The following is an 18,271-nucleotide window of genomic DNA, read 5'->3' on the forward strand; positions in this document are numbered from 1 at the left end:
GGGAGAAATCTCGGTTTTAACAACATAGCTGTCTTTTCCACAAAATACCCCTGGGCAACCCACTGTACAGCACATGTAAACTGTAGGCCTGCTGAGCCCAGAAGTGGAGAATAAAGAAGCACTCTGCAGTTCATAGGTTTCAGAGTAGCAGCCGTATTAGTCTGTATCCGCAAAAAGAAAAGGAGGACTTGTGGCACCTTAGATACTAACAAATTTATTTGAGCATAAGCTTTCATGAGCTACAGCTCACTTCATCGGATACATGCAGCGGAAAATACAGTGGGGAGATTTTATGTACACAGAGAACATGAAACAATGGGTGTTACCATACACACTGTGACGAGAGCGATCAGGTAAGGTGAGCTATTACCAGCAGGCGTGTCCAACAAACCTCTGAACAGCATACTAACCCACAGAGAGCTTCTTACCAAGACTACAAAAAGAAGGATTCTGGGTGGACTCCTCCTGAAGGTCGAAACAGCAGATTGGACTTCTACATAGAGTGCTTCCGCCGACGTGCATGGGCTGAAATTGTGGAAAAGCAGCATCACTTGCCCCATAACCTCAGCCGTGCAGAACACAATGCCATCCACAGCCTCAGAAAGAACTCTGACATCATAATCAAAAAGGCTGACAAAGGAGGTGCTGTCATCATCATGAATACGTCAGAATACGAACAAGAGGCTGCTAGGCAGCTCTCCAACACCACTTTCTACAAGCCATTACCCTCTGATCCCACTGAGGGTTACCAAAAGAAACTACACCATCTGCTCAAGAAACTCCCTGAAAAAGCACAAGAACAAATCCGCACAGACACACCCCTAGAACCCAGACCAGGGGTATTCTATCTGCTACCCAAGATCCATAAACCTGGAAATCCTGGGCGCCCCATCATCTCAGGCATTGGCACCCTGACAGCAGGATTGTCTGGCTATGTAGACTCCCTCCTCAGGCCCTACGCTACCAGCACTCCTAGCTATCTTCGAGACACCACTGACTTCCTGAGGAAACTACAATCCATCGGTGATCTTCCTGAAAACACCACCCTAGCCACTATGGATGTAGAAGCCCTCTACACCAACATTCCATACAAAGATGGACTACAAGCCGTCAGAATACAGTATCTCCGATAATGTCTCGGCAAACCTGGTGGCTGAACTTTGTGACTTTGTCCTCACCCATAACTATTGCACATTTGGGGCAATGCATACCTTCAAATCAGCGGCACTGCTATGGGTACCCGCATGGCCCCACAGTATGCCAACATTTTTATGACTGACTTAGAACAACGCTTCCTCAGCTCTCGTCCCCTAATGCCCCTACTCTACTTGCGCTACATTGAAGACATCTTCATCATCTGGACCCATGGAAAAGAAGCCCTTGAGGAATTCCACCATGATTTCAACAATTTCCATCCCACCATCAACCGCAGCCTGGACCAGTCCACACAAGAGATCCACTTCCTGGACACTACAGTGCTAATAAGTGATGGTCACATAAACACCATCCTATACCGGAAACCTACTGACCGCTATGCCTAACTACATGCCTTCAGCTTTCATCCAGATCGCACCACACGATCCATTGTCTACAGCCAAGCTCTACGATACAACCGCATTTGCTCCAACCCCTCAGACAGAGACAAACACCTACAAGATCTCTATCAAGTGTTCTTACAACTACAATACCCATCTGCTGAAGAGAAGAAACAGATTGACAGAGCCAGAAGAATACCCAGAAGTTACCTACTACAAGACAGACCCAACAAAGAAAACAACAGAACACCACTAGCCATCACCTTCAGTCCCAACTAAAACCGCTCCAGCGCATCATCAAGGATCTAAAACCTATTCTGAAGGATGACCCATCACTCTCTCAGATCTTGGGAGACAGGCCAGTCCTTGCTTACAGACAGCCCCCCAACCTGAAACAAATATTCACCAGCAACCACACACCACACAACAAAACCAGTAACCCAGGAACCTATCCTTGCAACAAAACCCGTTGCCAACTGTGTCCACGTATCTATTCAGGGGACACCATCATAGGGCCTAATCACATCGGCCACACTATCAGAGGCTCATTCACCTGTACATCTACCAACGTGATATATGCCATCATGTGCCAGCAATGCCCCCCCCTGCCATGTACATTGGCCAAACTGGACAGTCTCTACGTAAAAGAATAAATGGACACAAATCAGATGTCAGGAATTATAACATTCAAAAATCAGTCGGAGAACACTTCAATCTCTCTGGTCACTCGATTACAGACCTAAAAGTGGCAATTCTTCAACAAAAAAACTTCAAAAACAGACTCCAACGAGAGACTGCTGAATTGGAACTAATTTGCAAACTGGACACCATTAATTTAGGCTTCAGTAAAGACTGGGAGTGGATGTGTCATTACACAAAGTAAAACTATTTCCCCATGTTTATTTCCTCCCCCCCCCCCACCGTTCCTCACACGTTCTTGTCAACTGCTGGAAATGGCCTACCTTGATTATCACTATAAAAGGTTTTTTTTTTCTCTCCTGCTGGTAGTAGCTCACCTTACCTGATCACTCTCATCACAGTGTGTATGGTAACATCCATTGTTTCATGTTCTGTGTATATAAAATCTCCCCACTGTATTTTCCACTGCATGTATCTCATGAAGTGAGCTGTAGCTCACGAAAGCTTATGCTCAAATACATTTGTTAGTCTCTACGGTGCCACAAGTACTCCTTTTCTTTCTATAGTTCATAGTGGAGAGATATGGCTCTATACAAAGAAGAGAGACATCAAATAGAATGAGTCTGTCCCAAGAAGAAAGCTGTTATTCAAGCATAGGTGAAGTCTGCAGCAGAGCGCAGTACAGGATTATTTGCCTTCTCTCAATCTTCTCTAACAAACATTCTGAGCACTGAACATCCCTGGAGGAAAAGTCTGACCCAAATACTTTATTTTGAGCTTGGCCAGACTACACATTGTGCAGCCTGCCTATGTGCTAGGTCAGAAGTCCAAAAAGAACAGGATCTTGTTCTCCCACATCCTCTTTGCAGCCCTTGAGATCCTCTCTTCTGACACTTTAATCATGTGCAAGGAACCAGGCTCCTGTTCACTCCCCTGCATCCCCAGGCACTCCCAAAAAGACCCCAGCAAAAGATAATTTGAAAATGGTGCTCAGGGATCTATTCTCAAGGATTTTATTAGGATCTGGCTCTCTAGACTCAAAAACAGCCCACAAAAGTAATATACTTAGTTAAGCATGGCAGTCAATGTACGCACAACACAAAGCACTACAATACTTAGTACTTACTGGCCTGGATCTTAGCCCTGAGCTTCTTTGAGCTAGTAACCAAGCTTTCCAAAAACATCTACAGTATTTCACTTTGATTGTACGAGACTATATTCTTCAGCTGATTCCAGATACCACTTACATCCATCAGACAGAGAATTCTACTTATTCACTCTACTTGTCACAAGTCAAAGTTTATTATTCATTTAAACATATTTAAAATACACCAATTGCTCCAGGCGCATGGATTTTGAATTAAAGGCAGGTGCTGCTGCTTGCAGCTGATAAGACCTACTGTTAATGGTATCCAACAATGTTTGCATCATGCATCCTAGGGCAACAAATCCATGAGCTTTGAACAACAAACACAATTACTAGCTAAAGTGCTTATAACTGTGGAGATGAGACAAGAAACCTTGTCCTTTAGCTCCAAAACCACCCCCACTTCCCATTGAGCTAAGGGAGAACTCCTTTAAACAGAAGATGTAACTGGGCCCATACTCTCTTGAGATCAACTGCCAGGAAACAGTGTCATTTGCACAAGCCAGTGTGCTACACTGGGATAATACCACTGGGGGAAGCAGTGGGTTCTTGGCAATCTATGCTGCTTGGCCTGACCTTCTTTTGGAAGATAATACTCTGTGCTTATCCAAGGATCTCAAAGCATTTTACGAAGGTGAGTAAATATCGTCATTCTACAGCTGGAGAAACAGAAAATTAAATGACTTGCCCACAGTTTCACAGCAAATCCCAACCTGGGATTAGACTTCAGGAGGCTCAGTCCTCTAGATCACATTACCCTTATTGTGCTTACAGGGCAGAAGTCTGCTCTCAGATCCACATATGCACAACCCTCACTGCAGTGCATGCAAGTTGTATGAATGTATCTGAGAGCCAAATCTGGACTTAAATCTAAAGGAATACTGTGCTGATGGGCTACTGCCTTTAGACAGGCTTCCTTGTAGGCTTGACTAGACCCCAACATGTCAGCAAAATGTGAAGAGATTTATAGAGCAAAAACCCTGAACAACAGTGAAATATGGCAGATTTTTCCAGGAGCTCTGTTCTGCTCCTTCTTATCCACACTATAATCCCTCTCTGCCATCAAATAATGGCAGACATTGTTTGAGATGGATGTAAAATTGAGTTAATTTGAGCATCCCCTCCCAAACAGCCCGTCTTCCCCATTCCTCCAAAAACAGAATAGAAAGTCAATACCACCACTGAGGGAAAACAGTATAGTGAGCCAGAGATAACCATATTTCTAAAGGAGGGTGTCAAATGCCACTTCTTTGGAATGAGACTAAAGGATAGGATTTCACAGTAACAAAGCTGAAATAGCCAACAGCTGGCCTTGAGGCGTATACTCCTCCGCTGCATCCAATTATGATGGGTGTCCCTCATGTTGCACCCAAATCTGATTCCAACCCATCCTAGCCTGCTGTTCTCAGTCTTCACGGTAAATTGACATCAAACACTGACTCAGGAAACTGAGGTTAGAGGGAACAGTATTTACTTTAAATGGATTAATCCCACATCTCATCACGCTTCCTCTGCTATGTTTTGTTTTATAGTGCCTCATTTTGATATTGTATTCCAAATCCAGGCTAGAGCAGGCTGAGAGTTACATAGGCAGAAAGCATACAGCTCTGCATAATGTAAAATGAACTACAGGCAAAGAGCCAAACCCCCTAACTTCCACAGAAAGCGAGAGATTACACACACATACTGAGTGCCCCAGATTTGGGCACTGAGATTTGGGCACAGGGAGCGTGTCCTTGACACTGACCAAGGGGAGTGAAATCATGAAGTGAGCGAGGTGGGGAACCTGGGTGATGGATGCATTAGAACAGGGGTGGGAAAACTTTTTGGCCCGAGGGCCACATTGGGGTTGTGAAACTGTATGGAGGGCCAGGTAGGGAAGGCTGTGCCTCCCCAAACAGCCTAGCTCCCGCCCCCTCCCACTTCCCGCCCCCTGACTGCCCCCCTCAGAACCTCCCCTGCTCCCTGTCTGCCCCCTCCCAGGACCCCCCATCCCTAACCGCCCCCCCAGGACCACACCCCCTATCCAGCACCCCCTGCTCCCTGACTGCCCCGACCTCTATCCACATCCCTGCCACCTGACAGGCTCCCCGGGACTCCCACGTCTATCCAACCCCCCCTGCTCCCTGACTGCCCCTCCCAAGAACCTCCGCCCTATCCAACCACTCCCTGCTCCCTGTCCCCTGACTGCTCCCCGGGACCCTCTTCCCCTTATCCAACCCTCCCACTCCCCGCCCTCTTACCATGCTGCTCAGAGCAGCAGGACTGGCAGCCGTGCCACCTGGCCAGCATGACAGCATAGCTGTGGAGGAAGGGGGACAGCGGGGGAGGGACCAGGGGCTAGCCCCCCTGGCCTGGGGCTCAAGAGTCGGGCAGGATGGTCCAGAGGGCCGGATGTGGCCCACGGGCCATAGTTTGCCCACCTCTGCATTAGAATGACTGGAGTGGAGTTGATGCACAAATGCAAATACAAACCTTTAACTGCTGAGCAAATCAGCCTGGTTCACTGGTGTGTTTGTCTTTTTGCAGTAAGCACTCACATGGCTTAACCAGTTAGTTGAAACTTCCCCATCCTGTGAGAACTGTATCTCAGTAACTCAGTACGTTGGAGTTTTGAACTAGAAACCACTTGGTTTGCAGGGCAGCCGCTCTAGCAGGTGAACTGAATCGAGTCCCTGCCGTGCTGAGCTAGTGGAGAAGCACATCTCGTCTCAGCTAGAAATTGCTCTTATGCACAGGCCTCTCAACACACTAAAAAAATAACCTAAACCAGCGTTTCTCAAATGCAGCCACCAGGGGCTTTTCTTGTGGCCATAGCCTCCTGGGTGGTGACTGGGGGGCAGGGGGGAAATGAGGCAGATCCCTGCCCCCTTCTGGAGTCACAAACATTGTAGGAGCAGGCAACTAGTGTGAGTTCCCCTCTTTCCTGGGGGCGGTGGAGCTAGGGCTTCGGGCTTCAGCCCTGGGGTGGTGGGCGGCAGGCTCTGGCCATGTGGCAGCAGGCTCCATCCCCCGGCCGCAGGGCTTCAGGCTCCAGCCCCGACCTCACCCCCCCCATCATCACTGGCCCTCTCTGCCTCCCTACCCACCCCCCCCAGGGCTTAATTTGTCCCCCACCTTGCAGGGGCTGAGTAAGTCTGCTGTGAAAAGTGATATTACCAAATGTCACTTTTCACAGTAGCAGATTTACTAGGTAGCAAGTCTTAAAAAAAGAAAATCAACCAAAAAAAGCAAAACATGTAAAGCACCTTATTTGTGTTTCTGTATAGGTCTAGTAAAAAATAGACAACTGTATGTTATTTTTATTATTGAGTCTGAAAAAAAAAGCCTACTTAAATAAACGACAATGATTTGGACATATATATGTGCATATTTATTTGTTTTTCCTAAAGTTAAAGCATTTTAGCCGCCAGCAAGAGTTGGTGGCCGCACTGCGAGGCCACCAAAGATTTTGTTGTGAGAAGCTCTGATCTAAACTCGTGTTTTGAATCACAGCTTGTAGGCTCTGCATGGAGATATGGCTATCGAAATCCCAATTATCCTCCCCAATGTTGATTTAATTATATCGCTGTAATTGAGTTTACTCCGTACAAGAGACAAAAGGTGAAGAAATTCCAGTCAATGACACCTGAGATAAGGGAATGAGCAAATGGAGAAAGCAGTGCTAGGTCTTCACATTCCCACCTGCCAGTATTATCGTACATATATAGGGTTTAAAAAAAATCTACTTGACGGGGGCAGGTAGGAGGCTTTGGCAAACACTAAGTTAAAATAAATGAAATTTCTAGACCTTAAGGTTATGAAGACAACTTGCCAGATGTAAACCAAATGTAAACCAATGCAGACAATGTCTTCCTAAGTCTGCAGAAAGGACCACTCCAGTGGCCTGTTCTGCTCAGGGCTTTTCCAAGCTGCGGCAGTGGACACAGAACTAATGTAGTCCGCTATCACTGCTGCTATTAAGAACTTGTGAGCAAAAGTGAAACTGAGGAGAGTCAGGTCAGTTTCATTTTGCTGCCCCTTGGGAAAGCTCTTCACAGTAACAGAGCCACTGGAGCTATTCACTCCAGGAGAACAGAAATGGAGGCACAAAGAAAGGCAGAATAGCAGCAGTCAGAAAACAGAGGGAATGTTAGAGTAGGAGGAGACAAACCCCAACCATCCATCTAAAAGTCAGGAGGTTCTGAGGTGACAGAGGAAAAATGCTCCTGTTCTTGGGAACGGGGCAGAAAGAAGGCTCTGATTATTTTATTATTATTTATTATGTTTATTACAGAATCATAGAAGCACAAGACTGGAAGGGACCTCAAGAGGTCATCTAGTCCAGTCACCTGTACTCAAGGCAGGACTAAGTAATAACTAGACCATTCCTGATAGGTGTTTGTCTAACCTGCTCTTAAAAACCTCCAATGATGGAGATTCCACAACCTCCCCAGGCAATTTGTTCCAGTGCTTAACTACCCTGACAGTTAGGAAGTTTTTCCTAATGTCCAGCCTAAATTGCCCTTGCTGCAATTTAAGCCCATTGCTTTTTGTCCTATCCTCAGAGGCTAAGGAGAACGTTTTTTCTCCCTCTGACTTGTAACAACCTTTTATGTATTTGAAAACTGTTATCATGTCTCCTCTCAATCTTCTCTTCTCCAGACTAAACAAACCCAGTTTTTTCCAATCTTCCTTCATAGGTCATGGTTTCTAGATCTTTCATCATTTCTGTTGTTCTCCTCTGGACTTTCTCCAATTTGCCCACATCTTATACTCCAGCTGAGGCCTTATCAGCGTGGAGTAGAGTAGACAATTAAGATTATGGCAGTGTCTAGATCCAACCAGGATTAGAACCCCACTGTGCTAGGCACTAAACAAACATGGATTAGTAGACAGTCCTTGCCCCGAAAAGCTTACAATCTATATAACAAAGGGATGGGGAAAGGTGCTATCATAGGGTGTCACTGGCCCTTTAAGAGGCAAGAGGCCAGTGCACCTGTGACTGGTCCGCTGATCTCCAGTAGAGTTCAAGAGAAGACACTTAGGCCATTTAAATGGTTAGTCTGAAAAGGGCCAGAAGAGTGCTGACTGAGAGCACAGACAAAGAGCAAGAAAAGTGGTAGGTGACAGCTGCCTGGTAGTCAGGAAAGGGGCTAAGCCTGCTGACCTTCCTGAGCCAGAGAGCCCATGGCAGCAGGCTAAAGCGGGCTGAGCTGTTGGACTAGGTTTTGGGTAGAAGAGTCATGAGACTGGTCACTCAGGTGGATGGCTGGCAGTGTCGGTCCCTGGAATCAGGGCAGAAAGGAACAGGGACTTGTGTGCAGGTGAGCTCATGGAGAGGTGAAAGTGATGCCCATGGAGAGGTGACCGGACAATCACAGTACCTTTATATGTTTTACCGTGGGAACTGGGAGAATCATTTTACCATGAGAGTTCTATGGACTATTGTACATGTACATGAATACATTATGCCTCAAAGTGGGACTTTGAACTGGACATTGAGAGACAGTACTGTTTTTACAGCTGGCCTGAGGGGAAATTGAGTCAAGCACATCTGTCATGCCCCATCTTGCCAATGTAGGACGCTCCAGGTTGGGGGTTGCCTTATTACAGGGCTGTAACAAACAGGCAAAGTGAACAATATGGTGAAAAGCCAATGTCATGTTAGTTCCATGCTATTTGCGAGGGCGGGGGTGGGGGAGTTAGCTGGGAGAGGATAAGCTGTTTATCAAACACCTACCAACCAGAAACTGATAAGAAGGATCAAGAACCTGACTGGGGTTGAGGCACAGCAGTCTGATAGGAATCCTGTCATCCTGCTCTTTCCTAGAAGTTGTGTAAGGGGTGAAAATTAAGATGCCTTCTCACCAGGGCATTGACCCTGGATGATGATGCCCTTCCCATCTTTCATATCAGTCTGGCAAATAAGTTCTCTCTTCTGGCTACTGCGTGAATATGAAACAGGGAGGTAAAAGATTGATCGGAATAAGGTACAAAGGAAGAGTATGGCATAGACAGATTTGGGGGGAAGAAGATATATATGGGGAGGAGGTAGAGAACACACTGTAGGGAAAGGCATTCTGCACCCTGCCTAGCAGATGTTGGGTAAGTTTTTCGAGCTCTGCATATTATATCACTGTATATCTGCTGGTGTCTTCAAACTGCATTGTCCCCCTCCAAAAATAGCATTTGTAGAACTACTCATCCTGATCCAGGTCCAACACATCTCAAGAGGGGTATAACAGGAAGGATTCCATTTATACAAAGACCGAGCTCTGAAGCAAACTTCCCAGCTCCCTCTGGCACTCCATTGCAGCAGGCACAGCAGAGATTGAGCACCAGCCTCAGATAAATTCAAAGATGGAATCCAGAAAAATCTTCCACATGAAAGTGAACATACAGTCAGTTTGGCATTCCTTACATTCATTTTGATCTTCAAATCAAACTTATTTTACATGGCACTCAGATTTCCAATGTGCTGCAGATGTTTGTACTGCCCAGGCATAAATACATTGTAGAAGTTGTTTGGCATGGTAGAGGAGAGGTCTGAAGGTCTAGGCAGCTTCAGTGGGGACAGTTTGGGTTTCTGGCACCCAAAAGACACAGGAGGTAGCCAGAACATGGTCAGACAGCTTATGGCAATAAGTAGGAGGTACATCTCCTCATTCCCTCCTCCCTCGGGACAAGGATGGAGGAGCTGACCTGAAATATCCCTTGTGGTCTTGAATTCCTAATGAACACAATTAAAACAGCCTCAACCAAAATAAAACAAACACATAATTTTCCATCTGGGAAGAAGATGAGGAAAACAAAGGTCACCTGTGACAGGTATTAGCCATGTAGCTAAATGAACTTCTGGAACAGACTCAGATATTCTGGTGATGAGGGCAGTGTAAGAACCTGTATAGAATACAGCAGTTTTCACCCAGAAATTCTTGATAGCAATCAGCTGCCCCATTGCCACTCCCACACCCAACAGTGATGAATGCACATAATATCTGAATGTTTCCATTAGCTAACAGCAATGAAATAGTTAAAACTAACAAACAAATTGTCATTAGGTTTCAGAGTTAACAATTCAGTTACATTGTATGGGGTGCAGTTCACACCCCAGCTGCTTCAGGTTGTTTGCAGACTCAGGAAGATAACATTAAATTCACACAGATCACATATGGAAGATTTTCTTCACAACTATAAGGACTAGAAACACAACTTTTTTTAAAAAAAAAAGTAAAGATTAGATTTAGAAACATAATTTTAAGGCAAAGGGTGAATTCTGCGGGATATTCTACAGCTACAGAATACATGGGACTCTGTAAGAACAATGGCTATGGGGAGCTCCTGGTTACTACAGTCATTATCGGCAGGAGTGGAATCAGCACAAAAAATGGCACAGGAGCACTGAGTGAGGGAACTGTAGGGAATGGGTAGGGCAATGATTGGAGTGTAGTGTCCACTACTTGAGTGCTAGTTTCTAAAGACAGGAGTTATTCCTGGGAGTGACATAAAAGTGACACCCACGGAGATTAATAGCACTAACCAAAATATATACAGAAAAAGGCCTTTAATCTTGGAACCTATAAAAAGCCTGAGTGACAGAGCCGCTAGAGCAGACAAGAATTTTAAATCAGTAGGCAGTTAAAATTTTTATCTGTGAATAATTTAATTGAAGACCGGATGGAAGGAAGCTGACAAGCACCAGTGGAAGAGCAGAACCTGAGAAGTACCAGCTACAAGGGGAAGATAGACTGATTCCCAGCAGGTAAAGGATCAGAAAGGGTGGTTCTTTGTGCAGAGGGAGAGGGAGAAACTTTGGTGACCCAACTGAAGCCACATATACTTGTCTAGAGAATAATGAGAAGATGCTTTTAAGTGTATTCAGATGCTGAAATCCAAGTCAGGAATTCCCAAGAAAACTTTTGACAGCACCCGAGATTATTAGTAATAATAAAAACCCCACAGGGGAGCAAAGGAGAAAAAGTGGTGGGCATTTAATCTTGAGAAAGCTCAGGAACAGATGGGCACCCATCCTCTTCCATACAAAAAGAAATATCCAAATCAAAACAGCAGCAGACCTTACAGAAGAAATTCGAATGCACAACCGAAGCCTCAGGTCTGATTCGTCTCAGCTTCCCTCAATCACCAGGTTGAAACAGATGCCCTCCCTTCCCCCACACCTCTTATAAATGGAAACATAAGGCCAAGAATCTGTTCAAAAGCTAATCCTCATCTCCAGTATCATGCTGTGTCCCACTGGACCTCTATCCCTCCTTTCTTACTCGATCACTTTCTTTCAACTCCATCTGACACAGCTGGTGAATTTAGGGTAAAGGGAAGCTATTTGAAAAATATTTTTTAATCCAATGCCCCCGCCAACCAGTTTCAAACCATGAAATCTACAAAATCTGAAGTATAGCATTATCCCTTCTAATGATCGAGGATCCATGTGAGTAACCAGGGTACATGATGTCTGCATGGGTCTGGGGTATCCCTGAGAAGCTTAGAGAGAGTGTGAATGTTACCGTCTGTAGAGCAAATTCATTAAAGAATTAGAGTGGTATAATCATATGTATACTTCTTACACACACACACACACACCCCTCTTATGTGCTCATTAAAAATTCCCCTTCTGCATCCCAACAGGCTGAACCATTACCATATTAGCATTTTGGAAAACACTTGCACAACAGCAAAAGCAGCCTCACAGTAGGAAATCTCCAGCAGGGAGACAACAATCCAACAACAAACAGGACATGCAGTATCAATGAGAAGTGAACTCTGAGCTGTTAGGACAGATGCAAAAGCCCATAGTGGTGTGGGGCGATATACTTGTCTAACAACCCCAAGCACAAGCAGAGGCTTCAAAGCAGTGAAAGAGGGCTTATTTTACCTTGAAGCAGAATCATTTGTCCATCTAATTCTTCAGAAGGGGGGCTGGGGGGGGAGAGAGAATACTGGCCTCAGTCTCCACCAGGAATACACAGCAGCTGATAAGTACCAAAACAGATTTTCACCTGTGGCCTACACTAGAATTCAAATTCTGATGTCCAGAGATGTATATGGCTAGCAACAGAATTCATATCCAAATACACTAGTACAGGGAGCATCACTTCCAGCTACAGCAGAGCAAATAGTGGTGAGCTAGTCAATGAACTAAATCTTGAATTTTGGTATATTTGCAAGCCCATTCCATTTGTTTAAGGGAAAAAAAAAACCACAATGGGGTTAAACAAAATTTTGCTCATATAAATGATTATGAACAAAATAAATCAGACATCTTAATTTCCCTTTGGAAGGAAGCAGAATACCATGTGACTAAGGTGCTGGAGCAGCAATCAGAGAAAGACAATGCAAAAATATTCAACACAACGCAGTTTGTCAAACCACCAAGAGGCTAAAATGTGTTGTATAAGGGGTTTCAGCAAGAATTTCACAAAACCAGACATTTTTCCAAACAAGCACCTGTTTAGGAACCATTTCGAACTGGACAAATACCTGCATTTCATCTGAAAAGCCACAGATATTTACCCACCTCTACATCCAGCCTTTGACTGCAGCAAGAGTCCTAGGCAGCACAACAGTGCGGGGGCACACGCCCAGCATTCAAGTGCAGAGTGTACTTCACAACTTTAACGGGGATGTCCTTCAAATGTACACCCCTGTTACCCTGAACCCTCACAAATCTGCTGTTATCTCACATCAGAAGTGATAAATCACCACGGGGAAAATGTATTCTGTATGATTCTATAACACCGTCATTTGAAGCTTTCTGCCCTATCATTTTTTATCCTGCATTTTGGCCATGTCCCCTACACCACATCTCACATCTGGGCTTCAGCAGTTGGAGGTATGTACAGCAAAATCCACAATCCAACACTATTCTGTTGGGAGGAACTGTACAAATTTGATATTAAACAATCTCTGCTCAGGACCCTGTCAGACAACATGGCATTAATGCTGTGAGGAGACTGTCAACATAGATAGGGGCAGCTGTCATTACAGTCACACAGACACTCCTGGTAAACTTCACCGTTGCAGCCAGGGAACATGGCAAGTCAGACTGCAGCAAAGAAATTCCATTTTTTGTATGATGAAGCCTACATGGACTATCTGAGAAAGAGGGAGTTTGGACTACAGTATTCATTGCGAAGAGTTCCTTACCTTTTCCTTCAATTGGCAGAGGTTACATCACCCCTTGAAACACAGCCACAAGCAAAGGCAAGACTTGCATATGAATCTTCCTTTCTTTGGGTGTTTTGGAGAAAGTGGGTGGGGAGAAGGGGGAGAATGCACTCAAGTGAGCATTCATGCTTCAGCCAGCTTGAGGATGAGGCTCTGCAGCGAAGTCCTTAAGACCTTCTCACGGCTGCTGATCTCATCCAAGAAACTGAAAGAGCATCTCAGCAGGACACTGCCAGCCTCCCTTTCAGATCCCTCTTCCTAATGGCCATTCTCTGGCAAGCAAAATGTCAAGAACCAGGCGGGGGCGGTGTTTGGAGAAGGAGGGAGGTGGAGGGATAAGAGATTCTCACCATCCATCAACCTCAAAACCTATTCAGCCGACAACTTGAATGGAGCCAGCATTTCATTCTCCATGGTAACAAGAGATGGAAGGAAGATGGAAAAAGAGAAAGAGACAGACAGAGAGGGCAAGTTAAGAGCAGGCCTGGCAGAAACTGACGTGGAAGAAGCTGGGAGAGTTCTAAACCTTGCCATTTCTCTTTGCTGTGCAAGTTGCATACGGAAGAAGGAAAAGCCCTTTTTCTGCCCTCTCAGCCTCTTCCATGTGGTAAGTTGTCATAAGATCAGGGTGAGATGTCTTTTCTGCAAGCAGAGTGAAGGGGGGGCTGGAAATCACTCACTCTGCTATATCCATCCTAAGAAGAGGGAATGACTCCTCCATGAGTGGAACTGGGAGAAGCATCATTGCTCCTAAGGCTGCTGCAGCCATCCCTAGATCAGGGCAAGGCTACCCCACAGCAAGCAAAGCGGAGGAGGGAGAAGGAACTGTTATTCCCTGAACAATGCTTGATTTATAATGAAGCCACTAATGCAATTACAATCTGTGTGCCAACCCAGCCCTTCTGCCACCCCCAAATGGGAGGAGGCCAGAGTCCCCCCCGATTGCCTGCCTCCTACATCCCTTTTCCTGTCTCATCTCACACATGGATGCACATTTATAATTTTACTGCTACAAACTGAATACCCTGGAAGCACAGAAGCCTGGTGTGTGTGTCTCTCTCTCCTGCCTCCTCCCAAGGTGCACTGAAATGAAGGCACATATTTAAAATCCAGGCATCACCTTTCCCAACCTCTGGGAGCCCTGCGTAATTCAGCTCTCATTAACATTTCAGACCTGGCCCTTCTTCCGAACTTTCTTTTCTATTTTACATTCATAACTCGAGCTGTCACAGCCAGAACATGCACAACGGGGAAATTACATTTGGATTCTAGCGGGTTTGTGTTGCAAGCTGGCCCCATGCAGCTACTGAAAGAGTCTCAGCTAAAGCATTTATGCAAGATAACCAAACAAAGGAATGAAAAGCCCAGCAAATCCCGGTCGCTTTCGCCCCCGTCTTATTCCTTTTTGAATTCCTGCCACAGGATTTTCTTGAAGGACACATTTAAAAAACTCCCTCTCCCCCACCCCCATCCCACCCCATCAGTGCTCAGACTCTCAATTTGTGGTTTGTTCTGACCCGGGGTATTGTATGCGGGAAAGACTGTTGCATGATACTTCTCAATAGCCTTGTCTATACACTCAGCTTTTTGTTAAAGGTGACCCTGGGCTGAATTCTCCCAATAGCCCTCATAGCACACGTTTTAAAATCATCTTAAAGAAAAAATAAGTAATCAGCACAACTTTTCTCCGTTTCTTATTCCTCCTTGAAATTTGCTTTTTGAAAACATCCTTTCCTCCTCAGCTCCCTATAGCTTGCGTAACTTGGTTTCTGCAAAATTATGACATCACAACCACCATGGACAAGTTAACACCCATCTTTCCCACCCAAACACAGGCTTTATTCATTCACCATTTCAAAAACAGCCATATTACTCTGCCATATGTTTTTGCAGGCCGTGCATCTGCCACTGAAAGTAGATGCCAACCTAAGAGAAAACAGGCTTCATTTTCACCATCACCTTCCAAGTTTCAGAACAGTCTGAACTGCAAACAACAAAATGGCAACCTAGGAGGGGACACCCAGGGTCACTTCCCTTCTCCTCCTCTCCTGCGGCAGCCAGCTACAGTGTCATTCAACTCATCCTCCTGGTAGGCTCCTATCCCCCTGCCTCCTCAGCCAGCATGGAGCATCTGCACCTTTTGATGTGTGTACAAGGGGCTTGCTTTTGCTGAGCATATGAAAGAGGGTGAGGGGAATGGGACTGGGAGTGTGGGCATTGGAGTCACATCTGTATGAACAGGGACTACCAAAGAATCGTTAGAAAGATATTAATCTCCTAAATATCAGACTTGCAAAGAATAGCTCTGAATTGCATTCACACAACCAACCTGAACTTTAGTTCTCTTCCCCTCATTTGAGTTCCTCTCACAGCTCTCAGGAGATATCTCTGTCCCTCCCCCTTCATCCACCTGCCCACCTCCACCAAGGTGACTGTTCTTCTGAAAAAAACAATTTGTTTTGAAAAATAAAATGGGGAACAACAATAGTATAACAAACAACAGCTTTGTTATTGAAGCACAAAAGAGAAGACAACATTTTCGCCAGTTGTGACAAAGCAGGATCTCTCCCAGCACTGACTGCACATTGAGTTTCACCTTGATCCTCTTGAAGAGGGTTTGAAAGCATTATTGTTTATCTGTAGTTTGGAGAGAGGATGTGCTTTCTCTGTGAAGTGGGTTCTAATGTACTTCAGAGACTTGCCATCTGCTAATATGATCCTATTCTCTCGCTATGATCCGAAAACAATATCAGGGGCAAAAGGAAAGCCTGTCCACGCCGTCTCCAACTGCACACTTTAAGAGGAGGGAACACACTCACCATGTCACCAACCTATGGAAATGTGCCGTGAAAAAGCATTCAAAGAGCAAACAGCTCCACCAAATAGGTACTGTCTCCTCTCTCCCTCCATGATTCTTCTTATCCTGTTACTGATTACAGCAGCCAGGGGAAGGGGCTGTGGACTTTTCCAAGATCCACATCCTATTTGTCAGAGAGAACTATTGTTAACAGACTGAAGCTAGCATAGTAAGGAATGAGGATCCCCCCCAAAAAGGATGATCTCCCAGCACTGTAGTGGGTGGGGTAAACTCATGCAGAGCAAAGGTCTCATTCGGTTACCAAATGGAAGTATGATACAGCTGAAGTATCTCAATGGGATATTACAGGAAAAGCCAAAATACAGCACTGCTATACGCTAACTTAGAAAGAAGCTGAGACTTTGATTCCATCAAGTTTGGTGGTCTCGGTGCAGTTCCCACTTTACAAAAGCTACGATTGCAATAACCACTAATTATCAGAGAGTTGAGGCACGGCAAGCCACACAAGTGGGGCACTATGGAAAGGTTACCCATTCTGCACCTGGTCTATGAACAAACAACTTCAGTCTCCAGAGCACTAAAGTCATTTACACTGAAAAAAAAGCAAACTTCCACAAGACAAAAAAACCCTTCACCTCCACTGAAAAAGTCAACAAGTCAGGTAGCTGTGTCAAGCCTCTGCCATGTTTTATCGTTAGAGCACTTAGTGTGTCACAAGGGTCGTGGATCCAAAAAGAACAACCCTCAGTCTTGGCCTTGCTTTCACTTGCCAAAATCAGGATAGACAATCTCAATGCAGCCAGAAAACATCTATGTTCACCAGCGTTAGGCCCTGGTGACAGCTCCTAAACCAGGAATCAGTGTGCTTCAAGACTCAAGGAGGTTAAAAAAAAAAAAAAAAAAAAGTAGAAAAACGTATGACCCAATCTGATACATGAGCTGTGCACAGAGGCTCCGTTCAGAGCAGGTGGCAAAACGCAGGGCTCACAGTGCCCTTCCCTATGGAAGGGTCTCTGCAAATGGAATGAAAGGTGCCTAGTAACACAGCACAAAGATATCTGATTTCTCAGCAGATCAGACAACACAAGCCTATAGAAGGGAATGTCAAATCGCCTACAATTTGAGTCAGTGCCATGTACGGTGTCACCTGGATATGGAGAGGTAGCAACTCTGCACCTGTATTTCTGCTGACCTTCTCTTGGAGATACCTGAAAACATTGCAGCTCAAAGTGGAGGTACTGTTATGCCTCCTTTTACACACATGTAAACCAAGCTCAAAGCATACTGAAAAGGGTCTAACTTTATACCAGGCTGATGTGGAAGGATACCAGGGGTGTCCAAACCATGATGTTAACAGGCAAGAAAGTTTGAGAAATAGACCCTCAACTACTCGCTTCCAGGTCACCTTCTCTTCTCTGTCTACAACAGGTCAATGAACCACAGAATCATTTTGCAACTTTTCCCCTTTCCTCTGCATTCCCCTTTCAGTAAATTTTCAAAATCCCATAAATGCTCTAGATTACCCCTCTACAAGACAAGTGTGCAAGGTACACTTTCTAAAACCCTGGCCTGGACCAGAGCAAGGAGAAGTGACTATGAACTTTCAAGTTCAGCCAACCACACTAACAAACATGGGGAGGACTGGCAAGCTCATCCCATGGAGGTGAAAGTTAGGGACTGTGGAGTAGGGCACTGAAGACAGGAAGATAAAAGTGAAGAAGAAAATCAGCGTTGGACATCTTAGGCAGGGATGTGGGGGTTCCTGTAGGGCTGAGTAGGAGGGGAGCTCAGGAGTAGAAATTCCCCATTTTGGATGGGGTAGGACAGAGGGCACTGGAAAAGAAATCAAGAGCGGAGCAAAGATGATGACCCTAGCTTTGGAATGCACCATCCAGAGCAAGTGGGCAGGGAATGCCTCAGATGTGGAAATCAAAGGGAAAAGCACTTGTGGTCAATGACCAGGTGCCA

The 18,271-nt window shown here is 45.3% G+C and overlaps 1 protein-coding gene across 10 annotated transcripts in view; it reads right to left on the reverse strand.

The window, feature by feature from the left end:
• The window catches only part of NDST2 (N-deacetylase and N-sulfotransferase 2), a 218,711-nt gene that overhangs the window by 141,627 nt on the left and 58,813 nt on the right, over positions 1 to 18,271 (reverse strand). For 2 of the 10 annotated variants that reach the window (XM_073352881.2, XM_073352878.2), the window contains exon 3: positions 15,815 to 15,925. The exons of 7 other annotated variants lie outside the window; for them this stretch is intronic. The gene's annotated coding sequence lies outside the window, so the exon portion shown is untranslated. Of the gene's footprint in view, positions 1 to 13,464; positions 13,657 to 15,814; positions 15,926 to 18,271 lie in introns of those variants that run through there. One more of the 10 variants, XM_073352882.2, reaches the window with a different exon arrangement.

This window comes from Lepidochelys kempii, chromosome 7, assembly GCF_965140285.1.
Source record: "Lepidochelys kempii isolate rLepKem1 chromosome 7, rLepKem1.hap1, whole genome shotgun sequence".
Lineage (NCBI taxonomy): Eukaryota > Metazoa > Chordata > Testudines > Cheloniidae > Lepidochelys > Lepidochelys kempii.